This window comes from Triturus cristatus, chromosome 4_1 (genome assembly GCF_964204655.1).
Source record: "Triturus cristatus chromosome 4_1, aTriCri1.1, whole genome shotgun sequence".
Lineage (NCBI taxonomy): Eukaryota > Metazoa > Chordata > Amphibia > Caudata > Salamandridae > Triturus > Triturus cristatus.
In genome coordinates this window covers 1,247,534,345-1,247,556,592 of record NC_140585.1, presented here as the reverse complement: position 1 = coordinate 1,247,556,592, position 22,248 = coordinate 1,247,534,345, and the positions used below count along the sequence as shown (strand labels likewise).

The following is a 22,248-nucleotide window of genomic DNA, read 5'->3' as shown; positions in this document are numbered from 1 at the left end:
CTGGCCCGACGCTCTCTGGGGTACCGATGGACGCTAATGCAGAGAAGACGGAGCCCTCCCTAACCTCCATTATGGCCGCCATACAGACCTTGGGCACTAATCTTGAGACCAAAGTAGATAAGATCGAGGTCAACCTTCTGCGTGCGGACCTCGGCAAAACCACGGAGAGGTCCAAAGCAAATGAGACGAACATTACGGCCCTGCAGGCCTCGGAGAAGCGACTTGAGGGCCGCATCAACGAGCTCGTCTTCCAACACCGCCAAATGGCACTGCGGCTCGAGGATCAAGAGGGGAGGGCGCGGCGCAGCAACATCCGCGTTGTAGGTGTGCCGGAGGGAATGGAGGAGGACAGCGTGGAGCTCTTTCTCGAGGACCTCATTCTCCAACACCTGAAGCCCGGGAGGCTTTCGAAGCACTTCACAGTTGAGCGCGCTCACCGAGCCCCGATCCCCAGGCCCAGACCGGGGGCCCCGCCCAGGACAATTATCGCCAAGATCCTGAACTACCGGGACCGGGACGCTATCCTTCAGGAGGCCAGGCGGCGGGGGGATCTTCAGCGCGAAGGGGCCACTATCAGATTCTTCCCAGATTTCACGCTCCGAGTGCAGCAAGAGCGCCGCTCGTTCCTGGGCATCAAGGCGGCGCTCAGGGACCGCGGTATCAAATACATGATGTTTTTCCCCGGCAAGCTGAAAATCATCGCGGAGGGCAAGTCGTACTTCTTCACTTTGCCGGCTGCGGTCCAGGAGTGGCTCGACGTGGCGCAGACAGAGGATCGCAGTAGGCGCGAACGTGACCGCCCGCTGCGGGTGGTGGAGGCGCCTCCTGGATTGGCGGCGGATGGACTGGGGAGAGCAAAGCAGAGCCAAGGGTCGTGGCGGTCCAGATCGAACAGCCCCCGCTGGGACTCTCCCCCGGACACGGCGAAGCGCTAAGCCTTTCGCCCACGGCCTCAGGCCGCAACGAACAGTAATGTATTTGATATGCGCTGGGGTTCCAAAGACTATGGTGGGACTCTGGGGAGGGAGTGGTTGCTCTCCCGCCAATTGACATTGAGGGGGTCCCTTGATTGCCTTGCATGCTTGATGGGGTAACAGTTTGGGTAGCACAGTGGTGGCGGCGGCTGGAGTGGGTGCTGGCCTCAGTTCTCCCCCACATAGTTTCTCCGGGGAGGGTGGCTACTCTCTCCGGGTTGGGATGGGCGACAGGCGCTCTGCTAATTGGGGAAGTGGGTAGTTTAAGACCTACGGAGCAGGGGGCAGGGCGGGGGGTGGGGGGGCTCATTTGGGGAAATGTTACAGCTGGTGCACTCGTGTTGCTGCAACTGTCAGGTGTCGATTCATTGGATTCGGTCCGACTTATGCTATGTATAGCTGTTGGGGGGGTGGGGAGGAGGGTGGGGAAGTTGCAAGTTTGTTTTGGTCACACACTGATGGGCGACAAGGGGTGGCGGGCAGCGCCGGTGCTTGGAGACGGACAGGGTTCTACAGCAGGGACTATGGCTAGCGGGGGGGGGGGTACAGCCTTAAGATCCTTAGCTGGAATGTCAACGGGCTGGGGAATGGGCTTAAATGCACTATTGTCCTGCAGTTCATTAAACGCCACCTCCCTGATATAGTGTTTCTGCAGGAAACACACTTGATGGGGAATACGTGCCAGGCCCTCAATAGATGGGGATACACCCTAGCGGTTCACTCCGGCTTCACCTCTGGATCACGGGGAGTGGGGATCCTGGTTCGCCGTTCCCTGCCCCTGCACATTGACCACACTGAGCTGGACCCCCTTGGCCGATTTGCGGGTCTGTCGGGGAGGTGGGCGGGTCGACAGGTTAACTTTGTCTCCATATATATCCCTCCCGGCCTGCAGACACAGGCATACGTGGACTTGGGGAAACTCCTGCTCTCCCTCCCTGATGGACAGTTGCTCATAGGGGGGGACTTTAATGCCGTGGCCTCCGGCACCCTAGACAGGCACCCGCCCAGGGACACGCCCCCGGGGCAAAGGTGGTTGGCGGATTTCATCGACGCCTTCGGGCTCACGGACGCCTGGCGGCTGCTGCACCCTGCGAGTAGGCACTTCACATTTCACTCTGGTCCACATCGCTCTTTCTCCCGCCTGGACTACGTCCTGACCTCCATGCGGCCGGACATGCTCATCTGAGAGGCCTCCCTCCTGGCGCGGGGTATCTCTGACCATTCACCAGTATACATACAGATCGCGCTAGGGGGTGGCCGGGAGGGATGCGTCTCCCCAATACTCGCTTGGCGTCTCAAGAATGAGGACCTGCGGAAAAAACTAACCAGCGCCATTGAGCGCTATTTCGAGCTCAACATTGGGTCGACGGGCTCCGCGGTAACCCTGTGGGAAGCTTTCAAGGCGGTGATGCGGGGGGAGGCAATTTCGGCCATTGCCGGCGGCCGTAAAGAACGAGAGGCGCAGATCGCCTCGGTCGAGACGAACCTGCGAGCGTTGGAAGAGGCAGCATGTGAGGATATGGAGCCAGGGGTGCAACATCGGCTGCGACTCAAAACCGCAGAGTATAAAGAGCTGGTCACGCTCGCTGCCCAGACGGCCATTCAGCATAAGGTGGGCAAGCTGTACGACCAGGGAGATAAGGCAGGCAAACTTATTGCATGGCTGGACAAAAAGCAGCGGGCCACGACGGTGGTGCCGGTGATCACGACAATGTCGGGCGCTACGCTCACGGAGCCTACAGAAATTGTTGAGGAATTTGCGGGACACTTCCGGCGGGTTTACAGCAGGGGGTCAGACCGGCCAGAGGAGGACTCAGATGCCTTGCTGGCGGACATTCGCATGCCCTGTCTGTCGGAGGCCGACCGGGACGCCCTGGAGGCCCCCCTCGCCGCGTCCGAATTGGAGCGTGCGATTGTGGACCTTAACCCGGGGAAAGCGCTAGGCCCCAATGGTTTGCCTATCGAGCTTTACAAGTTAAAGCCGGATGTCCTTAGCGTGCATCTCCTCCAAATGTTCGAGGAGAGCGCAGCGGCGGGGATATTGCCACGCGACCAGCGCCTGGCTACCATAGTGGCCATTCCAAAAGAAGGGAAGCCAAGAGATGCCTGCTCCTCGTACAGGCCGATCTCTCTGCTGAACGCAGAGCCGAAAATTCTTGCTAAGACCCTTGCGAACAGGCTCCACTCGGTCCTCCCCAAGCTGGTCCACCCGGACCAATCCGGCTTCATGCCCCACCGTAACACGGCGCTTAACATCCGCCGCCTGCACGGGGTGCTGGGAAGGTGTCCCACGATTCAGGAAGACGCGGTGGTGGTGTCGCTGGACGCCACCATGGCATTCGACACCCTCGAGTGGCCATACATGATGGCCGTACTCCAAAAATTGGGATTTGGCCCGTGTTTCGTTGCATGGGTCCGCCTTCTATATTCGGAGCCACTGGCCCAGGTGGTAATTAACGGTAGGGTGTCTGGGGTGTTTGGCCTCGAACGGGGCACCAGACAGGGATGCCCGCTCTCCCCCCTCCTATTCGCGCTCTCACTTGAACCGTTGGCGTCTTGGATCCGGCAGGCCAGCTGCATAACGGGGCTGCGGTGGGCGGAGGGCTGGGAAGACAAGATTTCGCTATATGCAGACGATATCTTTCTCTACCTCTCACACCCGCGGAGATCTATTCTGGCGGCAATAGATATCTTTGTCAGTTTTGGGAAGAACTCCGGATTCCGCATCAACTGGGCTAAGTCGGTCCTCTATGTTCTCCACGGCGGCCCTCCCCGGCTTCCTGACGGCTGCCCGCTTGTAGTGGCGGAAGAGGGCTTTCGATACCTCGGAGTGTTTATCACACGGGACAGGACTCTCCGGTTTGAAAAGAACCTCATGCCACCGCTCCAACGGTTCCAGCGTGATTCGACCTCGTGGCAGCAGCTGCCGCTGTCGCTGCTGGGTCGTGCGGCCCTTTTTAAAATGATGGCGCTCCCTAGATTTTTGTACGCCGCTCTCCAAAACCACCCGGACCTGGTGCCTGCCTCGTACTTTGCGGCGGTGGAGGCGGCGCAGCGGACCCTCCTGTGGTCGGGTACACCCAGAATAGCGTTACGAAAACTTACGCTGGGGTGGTATGACGGGGGGATAGCCCTCCTGGATATTCGTAAGTACTATTGGGCCGCTCACCTCTCGGCGATAAATCAGGGGACGTATTGCGACGGTAACGACCCAGGGTACGCGATGGATAGATGGTTGCTCCCGGGGGGGAACTTCGAGGTTGCGCTGTACTCCAGACCGGGCAGACTCCACCTCACGGGGCCTACGAAGCATTCGGTTCAAATATGGCACGCCGCGCATAGGGCGCTGGGATGGTCTAACACGCTTACCCTGGCCACACCCCTGTGGGCATCGGAGAGGCTAGGTAGCCTGCGTCACACAAAGGGGTTTCGTAGCTGGGATCTTATTGGGATCTCCCGGGTGGGGGACCTTTGGGGGCCGGAGGGGGTCAGATCCTTCGCCTATCTCCAGGGCACTTACGACCTGGCGCGCACGGAATATTTTAGGTATCTACAGGTCTATCACTCCCTCCAAGCTAATATCCCCTCGGGCACTAGACCCCCGCAGGCCTCCCCGCTTGAGGACAGATTACTGGATGGCCACATGCCAGAGCATGCCATCTCGCTCACATACAAGAAATTGATTAACAATCCCCCTGATCCTCTCGACTCCCTGAAAGAGAAGTGGATGGCGGATGGCCTTGAGATTGATGACGAGGAGTGGACCATCGCTTTGGCATCTCCTAGGGAAGTAGCGATATCGGCTAGACTCCGTCTGGTGCAGCTTAAAATACTGCACAGGGTATACGTCTCCTGCACCAGGCTACAGGCGATGGGGAGGGGAGGGGAGGGACTGTGTCGGCGGGGGTGCGGAGAGAGGGGCTCCTTCTTCCATGTTTTGTGGGAATGCCCAAGGGTGCAGCAGTATTGGAGGCGAGTGGTGTCCTGCATGGGTGAGGTATGGGAGTCTCCTATTCGCACTGAGGCCAAGAGGTGTTTGCTTAACATTTGGGAGCCTACGGACTTGCCCTAACGAGGGAGACTCTGGGTTACGCTGGGGCAAATGGTTGCAAAGCGGAACATTGCCCGTCTGTGGGGGGCATCGACTCCACCTAAACTGGCGGTATATACGGCGCGAGGGTGTCCACGGAAGTGGGGGGAGGTGTGGTCACTGTGGAACACCTTCCGAGGGGACATAGTTGAGCCTCCGCAAGCCCGGCTGTCTGGCCTGGAGATTCCGGTCTAATCAATGGCTGGTGCCCGACCTCAAGTATATTGGTTTAGTCTTCCTGCTGTCTCTGTAAGTTCCCGGTGCTGTGACACCCCAGAAGTGATTGCACTGTTAAGACCAGTCTTTTGTGACCTGATTTTGTTATGTTTTTAAAAAACAATAAAAAGATTTTACAAAAAAAAAAACCTGGTCAATGTCCCACAAGTTAAACTACTTAACGCCTCCCTGGTTAGTAACTTCGAATCCACTTGAAGGTCTCCCCAGAATCTTATACCTGCCCTCTTTAACGGTTGACAAAGTTGATCCTGGAGGCATTCCGGTGTACCTGGAGAGTCCCAGATTGGGGCCTGTGCTGCAAAGTATGGAATTCTCATTCTTCTCCTGATTTGTACCCAAGTCTTTAATGCTGCTCCCAGTATCTTTAATCTGACTTTCTTGTAGAAATTTGGATCTCCATACTTATAAAGAAAAAACTCCTGTCCATGCTCTACATCCTTTAACATTGCCTCAAACAATAGACCTAATGATGAAGAGTCCGTTTTATTGGCCAATATTCTTAAATTTTTGAAATGGAAAGCATAGCAATAAAAGAGTAAATCAGGTAGCGCTAATCCACCAACTTTAAGAACTCGTCTTAACTTTTTCCACGCTATCCTGGGGCTTTTTGTGGCCCAGATGAAGGAACCGATTTTCCCTTGTAATTTAGCAATATCCTCTACCTTAAAAGATAATGGAATAGAGTTAAATAAGAAGGTAATCTTTGGCAAGATTATAATTTTTACCAGGTTAACCCTCCCGTAGATGTTTAAACGGAGGTTAGCCCACCGTGTAAGTAAACCTGCCACCTCTTTAGAAACCCTCTTCCAATTAACTTTGGGAATATCTTCTAGATTTTGAACTAAATTTATGCCCAGATATCTCATTTGGCTCTTAGTTCCTAGACTACCTTTAACTTGATTCCATTCCGTTATTTCTGTCTTTTCTTTATTTATTTTATAGCCTGAAACTGCTCCGAACGCTACAGCCTTATCAAACAGCCTAGGTAAGGCTTTTACAGGGTTTAATGTAAACATAAGCAAATCATCCGCATAGAGGGCCAGTTTTAACTCTAACTCCCCAATTTTAAAAGGAAGAATGCTTGAATCTACCCTAAGCCAGCATACAAACGGCTCGACATATAAATTGAACAGGAGGGGTGACAGGGGGCATCCCTGCCTAGTACCTCTTGTAATATTAAACCAGTCTGTCAGTGCACCATTCACTAAAATTTTAGCTTTCGGGTTGAAATACAGAGACTTCACAGCCTGAACAAAAATTTTAGGAAAGCCAAACTTATATAATGTCTCCCAAAGATATGCCCAATTTACCTGATCGAAAGCCTTTGCGGCATCTATTGCAACTATTGTAAGGGGGAGCTTCTTTACTTCCGCTATATCAATTGCACCCATTACCTGGAAAGTGAGCTCATTTAGTTGCCTCCCCGGTATGAATCCTCTCTGGTCAGGATGGACTATAGTCTTGATATATTTAGCTAGTCTTGTTGATAAGATGCCTGCAAAGATCTTCTGATCAGAATTTAACAGGGATAGTGGCCTGTAGGACTCATTCTTCTGAGGATCCTTATTGGGTTTTATAATCAGGGACACCGTCGCCTCAGCCCAAGAACGTGGGGTACATTCCCCTTCGAGATATATTTTATTAAAAAGATTTTTTAAGACTGGTACCACCTTATCTAACATTCCTAAATATACCTCGATAGGAAGCCCATCGGGGCCAGCTACTTTACCCCTGGCCAATTTTAGGTCTTGCATGACCCAGCGCATGCGCTGGTCTGGCGAGACTTATTGAGAGGGCTCCAAAAAGTGCTACCAGGCCAGCCTAGAGCTACAGTGCATGTGCGCGGGCGCGCGCGCCGTGCTTTACCGCGATTACTTTCACTTTCGCAGCCGCACGGCCGCTTTGCATAGCCAATAGGTCTCGCTTTTGGGACCTTATAAGTATTTAGTTATGCAACTGTTGCATAGCTAAACACTTATAAGGTCCCAAAGGCGAGACCTATTGGCTATGCCAATGCTTGTTTTACATTGTGCCCTGACCTCCTCCTCTGTTATATTTGCTTGCAGAAATAATTTATGCTCTTGAGTCAACTGAGGGAGAGTTATTTGATTTAACCATGCCTTAGCTCTCTCAGGGCCTGATTCAATATCCTCCTTATATAAATCATTCATAAAAGATCTTGCCTCTTCCCGAATTTCACCCTCATCGAATAATAGAACCCCTGTCTTTCTATGGGTTAAGATCTTTATCCAACTCCTTGCCCTGTCTGCCCTAGCCTTCCATGCGAAGATGGAGCTACATTTCTCGCCATACGCGAAATGCTGGAGCATACTAACTTTCTACCTGTTAATAAGTTTCTTATCCAGATTGGCCTGATATTCTGCCTGTAAACCTTCCAACTCTTTTTCCAAGCATAGGATCGAATCCTGGGACACCAGGGACGCCTTCTGTAAGTTCAACTCTTTTTCCTTTATCTTCTTCATCAGCTCCTCTTCTCCTTTTTTTATACTTTTCCTCTTATTAATCATACTGGAGGAAAGTAACCCTCTTAAATAGGCTTTAAAAGCCTCCCAAACTATGTGGACATTTGCTGTACCGATGTTAAACTTAAAGTAGTCGTCGATTTTTCCCCCCAAATCCAACATCAATGACTCCTCCAATAGTGTGGTCCTATCGAGCGTCCACCTTCTCTGGGGTTCTTTTTGCTTAAACCCCAAACTCATCTCTACAGCTGAATGATCTGATAGGATTGCAGGAATATGCAGTATTGACTCAACTGCCGATAACAACCCCTGATCCACAAGAAAATAGTCTATTCTTGAGTGGTGTTTATGCCTCTTACTATAGAAGTTGAAGTCCCTATCTTTCCCCTTCTTACATCTCCAAATGTCAAGCAGATTGAAATCCTATTTCATATTTTTTAGTGCTATAAACGTTCTTATTGGGGTATTATACTTTACTTTAGAAGTACGATCTAGCTCCTTATTTAATATTAAATTAAAATCTCCCCCTATTATAATCAGTGCAGTGATATTCAAGAGACTGGGCTCTAACTTCAAGAGTGCTCCTGGGTTGTCATTGTTTGGCCCATAATATACTGCACAAGCCAGTTGCATTCCCTTTACCGTCAGGGTGGCCAACAGCCATCTCCCTGACTGATCCGTATCATATTTTACAACTTCTATACCTGCATTGGCTTTAATGATCAAGGCAACTCCCCTAGTGCTTCCCCTTTGCTCAGAGCATAGCACATCCTGTATCCATCTAACCTTACTGAAGCCCAGTCTATCATGGGCCTCTAGATGAGTTTCCTCTAAAAAACAGATATGGGCCTCACTATTCTTAAGGAATTCAATCACCCGAGACATCTTCATCCTACCCCTCAACCCATTTACATTCCAAGTTATTAACTTGACCTTATTTGACATAACCATTATCAGACGTCCCTGAGCTCCTTCTCCTTTTTGTTTTGCAGCTCTGACACTTTAAAGCTCATATGAGGACTATTTTATTTTTTATTTTTTCCCCCTTGCTCCCAACACCCTGTGCACCCTCCCTTTTCCCCACCCATGAGGAACCCCCATATCATTCCCTTGGCGATAAAAAAAACGCCTCTTTGGGACCCTCCCTTAGCCATTGAGGCAAAACAAAAAAACAAAAAAGAAAAAGATCACGCTTTTATTTATATATATATATATATATATATATATTTTTTTTTTACTAGGGCGAAAAAGGACTTTAAACTCAGATTTTTCCAGATTCTTATATACCCCTCTTCCTTTTTTTTTTCCTTTCCTTCCCACTTTCCATTTTTTTTTCTCTTTTCTCTTTCTTATCCTCCTCTCCTTTTTCCCCACTCTTCCTTCGTCCTTCCCACCCCAACCTCAGAGTACCTTTCCTGGGGTGGCTTACTTCTTAATTTGAATCAAAAAAGTATCTACTTCCTCTACGGAACTAAAATTGTATGTTTTATTTTTCCACATGACCTTCAGTAGGGCTGGAAATTTCATTTGGACCTGGGCGCCCTGACTTCTCAACTCGGGCATCCTAGATCCAAGATCCCATTGTCTTTGTGCTGTTCGCTTGCCCAGATCGGATCTAATTTGATAGTTCACTGATTCAAACTGAAGTGCCTGATTTTTTAGGGCTCTCCCCAGAACCAACTCTTTAATCGCGTAGGTTTGAAAGTTAATTAAGATCCTTCTGGGGGCTTTCCTACCCGGGTGCAGCTTGAAGGGATCTCTGTGGACTCTCTGGATTTCTTTATCGAGGTCTATGTCCAATCTATCATTTAAAATTCCTTCTCTTAAGAGTTCACATATGAACGCCTTAATATCTCCTCCCTCTGCACCCTCCGGTATCTTAAGGACTCTTAAGTTGTTTCTTCTAGCCTGCATTTCCAACCTCTCCAAGTCCTCTTGTAGAGATTTGTTCTGGGCTTTTAAGTCCACTAAATCTTTGGTGTTTTCTTGCACAACCTTTGAGAGGGACTTAACTTCTGATTCAAGAATTTCAGTTCATAAAGCGATATCGTCCATTTTCCCTTTCTAATAGCACACATTTCTCATGTATTCCTTTCTGATTGGCCTCGGAAATCTCACCCTTTGTGAATAGATCACCCCTTAAACTTAAAATCATTAATTCTAGTTGTGACCCTCCTGTAGTTTTACCCCTACTAGAAATGTCAGCACTTTGCCTGACCGAGGAGAGATTTCCATCTGGTATAAGCGCCGTTGGTGTTAACTGTATACTTGAGGGCAGATCCAGCATACCAGGGAGCTGAGCTGTTCTACAGGACTGAACCATTGTGGAGGACAAACCCGTTGTAGACAGGGTATTTTCAACCCTAGGTAACTCTGTCATAGTATCTAGGCAGACCTCCCTCTCCACTCCAATATCTGTCGTTAATACAGCAAACCGATTTTCCAATAGGAGGGGAGAAGAGCCCTGCTGAATACCTGGCAGGTGCCCTTTGGATACAGCCACCTGCTCCATTATTTTAAAGTAGGATTTCAGAGAAGGAGTCGTCTTAACCAGTGGGCGATATAACATAGCGTCTCTCCCTTTTTTGTTTGTATCAACAGTTTTTACTGTTGTTTTTTTTTTTTCTTGGGGTTATTGGGAGCACTCCCTCAAAAGACCCGTCCTCCACAACCAGTTTTTCCTTGTTTTTAACTCCAGATGTGAACGCAGCGGGTATCTATTTTTGAGGGGGAGGAGCCGACCCCCTTTATCGTGCTGAATAGGCAGAAGGTCACTGACCCCCACCAGAGGTTCTTGAAGAAGTTTCCCTAAAATAGTCACTGGTAAAGTACTAACCCCCCGACTTTCTGCTTCTTTTGTGGATCGAAGAACAAGGGGAGCATCAGGAGGATCTAAACAGGAGGAAAAGGACTTCTTTTCCATCGATTTCCCCCCACACACCCATCTTACCGCCTCTTGCGCAGGCACTGGGCTAGATGAAGTCTGTGTCCAGAGACCTTCCTCACTTGGATACTGCCGGAATATTATGCTGGCTCTACCTTCCGCTGCCCCGTATCCAATCCGGACGACAGCTGCCTGCGCCCTCCGCCAGAGCCTCATTCGGCGTCCTCCAAACCCGCCGTAGACCGTTAATGCGTCATGCCCCATACGTCGTCAGCGCGTCCAAATCTCCAGGTAACACTCCGACAGCTTGACTCCACCCGCAGTGCACAATGCACAGAGAGTCCAGTGATAGAGAAGGAAAAAACGGGAGTATTTCAAGGTTAGAGGGTATTAGACTAAAATATACATTATCTATTTACCCCGCAAAAATCGTATATACAGGTGATTTCATTTCCACTGCCATACGCCGATGTTTTGCCTCACAGCGTCGGGAGCTCCCGCGACTGGCGTCAGCCCGCCGCCATGTTCCTCCCGGAATTGTATAAGTGACCACAATCCTTGGCTATTTCACTGGATCTAGATCATACCCAACTTCAATTTAAACACTCTTTCCCACAAATAGAGGTTCGCAGGAATAAGGGTACTCTGCAGAAATGGGCCAACATTGACTCCTATTATTTATTATCTGAGTAGGTGGGCAAGAATAGGACAGATATTATGGTTTGTCTGGGTAATACGGCCCAGGTACTTAGGTCTTATAACACAATTTGTAGAGCAGTAACTCAGCTGATGACAGTTCCACTATCATCAAGAGAGCAATCATAATATGGCTTGTTATTTTGTCCACCAGAAGCTAATGGGGGCGATTAAAAAAATCCCTCCAGGTGGCGGAGGAAGTTAAGCTATGCAGAGCCAGATACAAACAGGCAATCATGGCGAGGAAGAACGCTATTAGGCAGGATACCTGGGTGAAGTTAAGTGAGGCTAATAGACGGAATGATATGTGCCTTTTCTGGAAAATTGTTAAAAGCACCATTCTTTAGTGATACAATGCTAAAATGGATGCTACCTTACCTTCTCATTTATGGGATGATCATTTTACTAAGATGTATGAATGCCCCACAATGAATAATGTTAGAGGTGTGTCTCCCTCTGAAATCGATATGGGTAATACAGGTATATTAGCATATACCCTGAGGATGTAATTAGCGCCAATGAATGGAGCCCAAGGAATAAGGCCCCAGGACTAAATGGGGTTCCTTCAGATCTTTTTAAAAATAATGCTGATTTGCGGGCATCTCTACTAGTTAATGTTTTGATGAGTTCCATTTTTGTAGGACCCCCGAAATCCCGGTAAAATGTCGATTATTGTTCCCATTTTTAAAAAGGACAGTTTGGACCCCAGAAGTTATCGTCCAATATCCCTGATTGATTCTACAACGAAGGAGTTGGGCAGAGTCCTGTTAGATTGCTTGGAGGCATGGGCCATGGAAAAATCCATCTTGTCCGATTCCAGTATGGGTATAGAGAGGGGCTGGGCACTATTCACCAGAGTCTGACCCTTTACCTTATAATAAATAAATACACCAGGGTAAAGAAGGGCTGTGTCTATTTGGCCTTTATAGATGCTCATCCTTTAATTATAAATATCAAACAAGGTTATGGGGTATGCTGTTAGCAAAGGGGGTTAAGCCCCCTATAGTGAACTTTCTAAGACAACGTATTTGTGGTGTGACAGCATGTATCAGATATGAGCCCAATGATGAGTGCACTTCTCCAATCAAATTCTGGAGGGGGATTAGGCAAGGGTGTGTGTTGGCCCCTTTTCTCTTTTGCTTCTATATTAATAAGCTTGTCGAACAATTTTTATTAAGGGTAGGGGCTGACACTCTGAAGGAACGGAACCAGCTAACTCCCATTATTGTTATATTACAATGATTGTGTTTTAATGGCAAGATATGAGGTAGGCTTACAGAAGTTATTAGATAACTTCACTTTGTTTATGATCCAACTAAACCTGTCCTCCAACGTGTTAAAATCATATTCTATTGTCTGTGGTTTGTTGAAGAATTAGCCGAAATCCCATTTTGTCAAAGAGATCACACTTTCATATGCCTGGATCTTTACAGATTTGAGGGTACCATTTGATAATAAAGGTACTTGGATACATTTAGTGAAAATATGGAATTGCCAGTTCGACCAGTCTACTGCTGCAATTATTAATTGTACTGCAAAATTGGGTTCTATATCCTTAGATGCGACGATTAGCATCTATAAAGCCAGATGTACTTCTGTGGCCACCAATGGTGCAGGCATTTGGGGAACATGTGATGTAACTTCTTTTCAGGTTAGCAAAAATAACTTCTTGAAAAGATTATTGTCTGTTCCAACTAGTTCATCAACATATGTATGTCATCCTCTGAATTGGTGTCCCGTACCTTGAGGACTATGTGAAGTTATCTCCCCTGATGCTTTGGCTGTCTGTGTAGTCAACGAGAGAAACCAGTCTCAATCGACGTGTGATCTCAGATTACTTACGGCATAAAAATGCACATAATATCCCTTGGTTGTCTTATTTTATTGGGGCTGTCTAAACTTTCTGACTATCCTGAAATTATAAATTTCTCAGAATTTTCAGCCAGGTTTATGAGGAAAAAATAACAGTTAGACTGCAGTAAGAAGAGTGTGTCTAGATATCTACTTTTATCGACTACAAGTTGTGTGGAACCTTGCTTATATTTAACACCCAATCCCCATCACAGGTTTTATTTGATAAGTTTTTGTCTTAACACATGCATCTTTTGGTCTTTTATCCAAGAGATGTGTATAGAGAAGCAGATCTCGCTCTGTACTGTGAATGAGACTCAACCAAATCTATGTTATATTTTTTCCTGTTTTGCAAGCTTTATACAGTTCCTAGGAAATTGTTTTTAATTCCTCTATTAATGTCTACATAAGAAAATGTAGACCTGCCCTATTACACTTACAATTACTCCAGTCCGAATTTGTATGTACAATGATTTTACACATTTGTTTTGGCTGCAGTAACATTAAGAAATATGGTGGGAAAATGACAGGAGGTTGTGATACCCTGAAATATGAATGGATCTTTATTTTCTGCATTGTGTTTTATTGCAAGTTGCTTTGATGACTAAAGATCTTTTTTGAGGTGGATAAGTTTGAATAATTGTAATAGGAATTAATTGTGACCGGCTGTTAACAGTGGTAGTCTATAAATCTTCCTTTTTATGTATGTATTTTAGCTATATTTTTTATTTTTATCGTCCCTTGTATATTGCTAGCTGCTAATATTTTTAGTTTCCTTAGGCAAGTACAAAAAGCTTTATAATGTGCTGATAATAATTGGAAAAATTGTAATTCCTATTCTTCTTCACACTTTTGCACCTTATTCTACAATAGTGGTTTTTGTCCTTGGATTTTGTTTGTAACTTGTTGTGGATGTGATGGATACTGTCTTGTGATGTTCATTGTATATTTCTTCCTTTTTATGTGTTAACTTTTAGTATTAAACTTTTTATGTAATTTGTATATTTGTGTGTGTTCCTGTATGGTTATTTAAACCAAATTAATTAGATTGATTGACTGACTAACTGGTATCTTTGGCTGGCAGAATTACCAGTTCAACTCTGGTGGTCTCGAATGATGCCCTATGTCTGCTGCTATTGAACACAGATGTAGTCTAGATACTGTTAATGTTTACTTTAGGTTTTAGCATTTTTTAAAAAGTTAAATTGCTGAAACAATAGAAGATCTGTGTACAGATTACCCATTATGAAATCAACCAAGGTAGTTAAAAATGTAAAGCCTTGTCCCCTGGGCCAGTTCAGCAGGTGAACATAATAGTTATGAAATATGCATTCTACAATACAAGGAGAATAGTTACAAAGTTATTTTATGTTGGTACCTTGCTGCAGTCAGATTCTGGGCTGTGTTTGGCTCATCAAATGTATAGAAACCAAATGTGAGCAAATGCCACATAGTGCATAGAACCTCGTTAGAAATTTCTGAAATGGCAATAGTGCCAGAAGATAGTGTAGTGGGACAAAAGGATTTTTCCGAAAAATACTTCTATCCACCTTCCTCATGGTGGTGTCTAATAACGAACCTGCTTCAAGAATCCCAAAGTAATAAGGGTCATAGGACATCCCATGACAGCAGACAGTTTGGAAGGATGAGGAGTATACATGGACAATCTGAAGACACTAAGAAAATGGCTATCCAAAGAAAGATAACACCATGCCAGCATACCACAACTGAGAACTGTTCCTTTAGTTCTCAAATCTAATTTGATTCACCTTCATACGGACCACACTACACTCATTAATATCTACAAAATCACATTTGCAACAAACGAAAATTAAAAATAACAAGGAACTCCGCCAGGATTCCCGATCATTAACCCAATCAGATTTTCCTTAAGCTAGATTTGTCAAGGGCAGTTATGCATGCCTGTTCTCTAATTTCAGTATTCTCCAAAGTGAGCATCAAGTTGAAGCAGTGTAAAACATCAGCATTACTCACAGCACCAGAGTAGCTTCATCAATGGTAGTTTCCATACCTCCCCAGCTATTAATTCAGCCACACATGAAATATATGCACAAGGATGCCTGGCAAGATCTTCTACCACTGAACTTGACTGTTTGGCTCATAGTACATGAAATACAGCCATTTGAACTTTCCAAGTGAAAGTATGACTTAGGACAATGGGTTCTAACCTGTGAAAACCCTTACAGGCACATGCATCATCATAGGGTTTTGCGATTCCTTAATAGCGATTATTAAGGAATCGCAATTAAGGAATAGCAAAACCCTATGCATGTAGGAATCGCTAAAGAAATAGCGATTCCCACAAATTCCTTAATTGCGATTAGCAAATTGCGATTCGCAATTAAGGAATGTCTTCCCATTCATTCCTATGGGCCTCCAGGCCCATAGGAATGAATCAGAGATTGCGGGAGCAATTTGCGAGTACCAGTAGGTACTCGCAAATTGCTCCCGCAATTTCGATGGTGCAAGGGTGTCAAAATGACACCCTATTGCACCCATGTATGTTCACTCTGCACAAATGTTGCATACACACATGCTCTAAGGGCATGTGTGTGGGCAACATGTAACTTAGAAAAATGCAAAGAAGTGCTTTTTTCAAAGTTTTCGCAAATTACCATGAGGTCCAGCCTCATGGTAATTTGCTCACGCTAATAGCGAAATCGCTATTTTTTAAACTGTAATGCATTGCATTTAAGGAATCTCAATTAGGGATTCCTTAAATGCAATCGCTATTTAAGGAATCCCAATTTTGAGATTCCTTAAATAGCGATTTTTGCATTTGGGATGATGCATCCCAAATGCAAAAATACCGGGAGCAAAGGGTCAGATTCTGAGAATCTGCCCGTTTGCGACCGGTATTTTGCTTGATGCATGTGCCTGTTAGTTCTTTAGTTACCCCTCCTTCTAGTATGTGTATCGCTTCTCTTTGGTGAATCTCCCTACTGAAATTTCACACACTGTAAGCTCTGTTCGAATTGGATTATGAGCTCCAACCTATAAAACCCACCTTTAATATAAAGCCAACTGCATGTGGTCAGCTAGTGTTAGAGGATCTGGGTAGGTTGCAGGGAACATTTATGAAGAGCGACCGGGCATTGTATATGTTCCATGTGTGAATTATGATGAGTGAGGTGTGTATCTGTTGTGCTTTACAATATGTGGCAGAAATCTCTTTTGGAGACCCTGTATTTAAATGGTACACAAAATGGTGGCTGGAGAGAGCATGCCAGACAGAGAGTGAATGGACTGTCTCTACCTTTTCCCTGCTTCACTGTTCACCGTAGGTGTTTCAGCAGACAGTGTTGTGTAGCAGCTTAGTATGAAGACCTATCTATCTTTTGTTTTAGGTTCCTCTTTTATGAAATACCATCTCCCCCTCACTTCCTGCTGATATTCCTCAGGAAAGAACCTAATCTACACAGCTTTTGAAAACGTTTGAAAACATGGTTATACTGTTCCATTTAACCCCTTCGCTGCGGCGCTAATTCCGCCGCGGCGCTGGGGGGGTGCGGGGTGAGCGCGGCGCCGCCATGCTTGTGACAGAACCATGCCATCATGAGTCACGGGCGAGCTGTGCTCATGACCGCGTGGTTCCGTCATGACTCCGCCCACACTCTATTTCGCCCGCACAGGCGGGGAATCAGTGCCGCATGGGAGGAGTGGCCGCAGCATGACGGAACCACGCCGTCATGAGCACACGCCGCCCGTGGCTCATGACGGCGTGGTTCCGTCATGAGCACGCAAGGGGTTAATTTAGTTCATCATTTCTCTCCGCTATTTAACTAGCCCCAGAAGTTAAGCTATATTTTGTGTTTTTGTAGTGCCAATCTATGCCACGTGGGCGAATGCCTGCACTCTATAAATACACCATAAATAAGTAAATAAATTAATTTTGAGTGACAAAGACTTTTGCCTGGCGGGTCTGGGGCAAAAATACAAAAACCAGATCCAGAAATGTATCCCTGGAATCCACATTCCTAAACGTAAGGACAAGTGCTTAGAAGGAACCCACTGTCATGAGCCACCTACCTGGATCCCAGGTGATTCCAATGGGGTGGCACCGCTAATTCCTGAATCCTCTCGGGACTTGCCCTCGGTTTACAGAAGAAGACACAGCTCCGGTGGCAAATCACAGGGGGAAGAGGGTTGAGATGGAAAGAGTGTGTGAAGTCAAAATGATGCTATGGCTCGTCTACTCAACCACAGCACTGCAGCAGGCATTCACACCAGTCTGATGAATGGTACCGGCAGATATGTTATCTATAAACAAACATATAATAAGGCTTTAGTCTTGTATTAACTATATCTTTTAAGATATGACCTCATGAAAGCTTTTTATCTCCCAGCCAAACTTTAGTTTTGTTGTCAGTTGTTTTTAGATAGTCCATAGAGGTTCCTTCATCAAAGTTTCACAACTGTAGTGAGTATAATTCCAGCATCAAACCCACAAGCTATTTTGGGCGGAGTTAGCATCACCCAAGTCCTTTCTGTCAGAGCCCTGCCAATAGAATGTACAAGTTGAACAAAAACACTGGTTATCTTGTCTGCCAGCATGATGTTGCGACTGAGCTAAGTGCATAGCAAAATCAAGTCTGTTAATGCATCTCTCCTTTTCTTCTTGTTTTTCCATTCAGGTGCAAGACTAATGCGGGGTGTCCTTTGCAGTGAAGTCGAGGTGGAAGGAACAAGGGAGCTGGTAAAACAGTTTGATGGCCAAAAGTTCTCTTTCTGCCACCGTATAGTATTGCTCCGCTGGTAGACGTTTTTTGGAATAAAAGACTATGGTATGCATGGGGCCTGTTCTTGGGTTCTTTAGAGATAAAATTCCTCCTATGGCTACCTGCAAAGCATCAGCTTTGACGTAATAGAGCTGGTCTGGATTTGGATGCTGAAGGATGGGTGCAGTGGTGAATTTAGTTTTTAACTGTTGCAATGCCTGATTGGCTTCTGGAGACCATGTGAATGATTGCTCCTTTTTACCAGCTGTGTTATGGGCGCCACTATCTCTGAAAAGTGAGGGATGAAACAATTATATAAATTGGCGAAGCCGAGTACCTGTTGAATTTCCTCGACGTTTGTTGGAGTTGGCCAATTGGTAGTGTTTTCTACCTTTTTGAGGTCCATAGTGATGCCTGTCAGAGATAAGGCATACACCAGGAACTCTACAGACTGTACATGGAAAGAACATTTGTCTAGTTTAGCAAAGAGAGTGTTTTCTCTACGGCACTGCAAGATGGCGCATACATGCTATACATTTTCTTGTTCTGAGTTTGAGTAAATCAGAATGTAGTCTATGTAGACCATTGCACAAACATACAAAAACTCCCTCAAGACCTCTTTAATGAAATATTGAAGGGCTTCTGGAGCATTACATAGCCCGAAGGGCATAACAGTATACTCAAACAACCCGCACTTAGTCCTAAAGGCGGTTTTCCATTCATCGCTTCTCTCACGCGGATTAGGTGTTAAACGCCCTGTTAATCTAGTTTGATGTAAATGCGGGAATTTCTGACCTGGGGGAAGTAGTACCGGAATTAACTGGAGAGGATAGTGGTTCTTAATAGTCAACTTATTGACAGCCCTGTAATCCACACAAGCCCTCAACTCCCCATTCTTCTTGGGTACAAAGAAGAGTGGGAAAGACACTGGCATTGTGGAGTGGCATATAAAACCCAACTCTAGTTGTTCATCCAGATATTTGTGTAGAGATTGGGATTCAGGTTCTGTTAACGCATAGACTCTTCTGCAGGGCAGCATTGCCCCCGGGAGGAAATCTATCCGGCAATCCAAGGCTCTGTGTGGGGGTAGTTGGGTGGCTTTCACAGGGTCAAAAACATCTAGTATTCTTTCGGTAGTTAAAGATTTTCTGTTCCTTGGACCAAGGCACCACACAGAGGTATTCCCACCTCCGGAGCCTCTTGGTAGCAGGTAGTAGTGCAGAAGGGTGAGTCCAAGGTTACGGTACGGTGTACCCAATTGATGTTTGGATTATGGTGTTCTATCCAAGGTACTCCCCAAATTACCCCAAAGGTGGGAGTGTCTATTAGATCAAAGACAAGTCTTTCAGTATGCCCATTATCGCACACTAGCGTTAGAGCCTCTGTCTGAAAGCAAATTTGACCAGAATACAACTCCGAACCATCTACTTCTCGCACAGGTTCAGGGTTTTCTTTGGGAGCTTTTTTGAGCCCGAGTTTGGCAGCTAGGGTCAAATCAAAGAAATTGCCTCTGGCCCTTGAGTCAATAAGCATGCATATTTGTGTCTCCTCTGTGGAGTTGAGATTACTGTGACTCAGGTAGTTGAATGCCGCAGGATTCGTGTTCCTAAATTGGTTGATATTGTGAGATCTGTAAGGCTACTCTCAATGAGACGATCTCCCTTCTGGTCGAGAACCTTAATTTTGCCTGTTCTTGATCAACCTCTACACTAGCCACAGCCTTAGTCATTTTTGCTTTTGAAGAACACTCCCTAATGAAATTACCAGCTTTGCCACAATAAAGACAAAGGTTTAATTTGCGGCGACGTTCCTTTTCCTCATTAGATAGTGGACCCTTTATACCTCCAATCTGCATAGGTTCCGCATCAAGAAACTTACTGTCTGAGTCTTTCTTCTCGGTTTTGAGAACAATTACTCTGGAGTCACTGCGATATTGGTCACCCTTTCGCTCGCCCAATTGATGATCTACTTAACCACATGATCAATAAGTTCTGCACAATCGACGGGCAGATCAATGATATGCAAAAGGGAATCTTTAAGGTCATCTCTTAACCCTCGATAAAATAAGGGTGTTCTTATCGATTGCGGCCAGCGTGTTTCCGCAACCAGTTGATTGAAAGTAGTGATATAGGTCATCAGGTCCTTCGAGCCTTGTTGTAGGTTTGATATCTCATTGTCACTTGCTTGGATAAAAACATGTTTTAAAAATAACTTAGTCCTGGCAGCCTTTAAAGCAGAATAGTTGTACAAAAGGGGATTGTTTGCTTCTGTTAGAGGAATTGCACACTTAGCGTATCCCCCCCAAGTGAGAAATTGCAAACGCTACTTTAGCAGCGTCATTGGGGAACACCTGAAGTTTACATAGTAAATGTATTTGCCATTGACTCATAAAGGCTGCAAATTTAGTACTGTCACCATGACAGTGTTCAGGAGATGCTAAGGGCATAGGACTGGGTGTAGAGACAGATACATACAGATTCTGGTCAGTAGTTGTAAATGCCCCTCTCTGAAATGGTTCTCCAAACACAGGCTGGCTCAAGACTGGGCCACTATGTTTGGGTTTAGTATCCCTCCAGTGCGTGTAATGTGTCCTCTCTCCGTGCAACTATTCCCTAAGTGTTACATTTTTTGCTTTTAACCTATTCAGATCTAGTTGCAGCTGCTTAATTAACTCAGGTAGATTGTTAGCATCATTGAGGTCCTCGGATAAGACACGTGCTAAATCGTCTGTGAATATTTGGTCATGATTGGTCATGGCACCGCTCGAAAGGAATGTTAAGTGTTGTGGCTTAGACTTCTGTCATAAGCGACCTACCTGTATCCCAGGTGATTCCAATGGGGCGGCAACGCTAGTTTCCGAATGCTCTTGGGACTTGCCTTCGGTATACTGAAGGAGGGACTGCTCTGGTGGCATATCCCAGGGGGAAGGTGGCTGGATGGAGAGAGCGTATGGAGTCAAAAAGATGCTGTTGCTCGTCTACTCAACCACAACACTGAAGCAGGCATTCACACCAGTCTGATGAATGGTACCGGCAGATATGTTAACTATAAACAAACAAATAACACGGCTTTAGTCTAGTATTAGCTATATCTTTTAAGGTATCACCTCATGAAATCTTTTTATCTCCCAACCAACCTTTAGTTTTGGTGTCAGTTGTTTTAGATAGTCCATAGAGGTTTCTTCATCAAAGTTTCAAAACTGTAGTGAGTATTATTCCAGCATCAAACCCACAAGCTATTTTGGGCGGAGTTAGCGTCACCCAAGTCCTTTCTGTCAGAGCCCTGCCAATAGAATGTACAAGTTGAACAAAAACACTGGTTATCTTGTCTGCCAGCATGATGTTGCAACTGAGCTAAGTGCGTAGCGAAATCAAGTCTGTTAATGCATCTCTCCTTTTCTTCTTGTTTTTCCATCCAGGTGCAAGACTGATGTGGGCCGTCCTTTGCGGTAAGGTGGAAGTGTAAGGAACAAGGGATCAGGCAATACAGAGTCCTGGAAGCCGGGAAACAGGCAAGTGGCAGGTGAAGAGCTTAAGCATAGGGGAGGAGTGTGGACGGTCTTTAAAAAGGACTGCTTTAGAACTTTCATAAAGGTCACATTCTAATTTTTTGTAACAAGGAACAGGTGTATAAAATTAACTTGGTGAGGCTGCCTTCTAGAAGATGTTTTTTTGAATGTTCACAAAAGATGCGTTCTAATTGCTTATAGAAAGGAAGAGGTGCAGATGATTAATTTGATTAGGCTGTTTTCTAGAATGTGTTTTATAATGTTCTCAAAGGTTGTGTTCTAATTGTTTATAGCAAGAAACAGGTGCAGGGGATTAATTTGATGAGGGCTGTCTTCCGGAAGGTTCTTGTTGAGGTCATCTATGGCAGTTGCTTGATGCTTATTTGGTGGATTTTCTGGATATTTTCATCGTGCATGAAACCTGCCCTTGCATATGCATGGTAAAACATTTGTAAAAACTACTAAGCCTTTTCAAACAACACCAGCTACAGCTAGCTATTACCAACAGCATGTCATATGATCAAAAGTCAGGATACAAGACGTTTGTTCATTCATAGGTGTTGGGAGGAATAATATGAGTTACGCTGTATATAGTGATAGTCAAGAGTGGTGAGCTGTGGCAGGAATCCTGACACCCACATCAGAGTGCCAGTATTCTCAATGACCGGTGCTAGGACCCGCTTTGAAATACAAGTGGGTATTGTTTGAGTTCTAAAGTAATGCTTATCTGCTGCTGGCTGCATTACAAGGTGGATAACCTGGGCAAGATCTCTGCAAGGAATTATG

General features: G+C 45.9%; 1 long non-coding RNA gene across 1 annotated transcript in view; it reads left to right on the top strand.

Annotated features, from left to right (window-relative positions):
• The window catches only part of LOC146856512 (uncharacterized), a 641,203-nt gene extending 619,730 nt beyond the window's left edge, over window positions 1-21,473 (top strand). Inside the window, exons 6-7 of the long non-coding RNA XR_014981504.1 lie at window positions 17,871-17,932; window positions 21,373-21,473. This is a non-coding gene — a long non-coding RNA (uncharacterized LOC146856512). The remainder of the gene's footprint in view (window positions 1-17,870; window positions 17,933-21,372) is intronic.
• The last annotated feature ends 775 nt before the right edge of the window (window positions 21,474-22,248 follow it).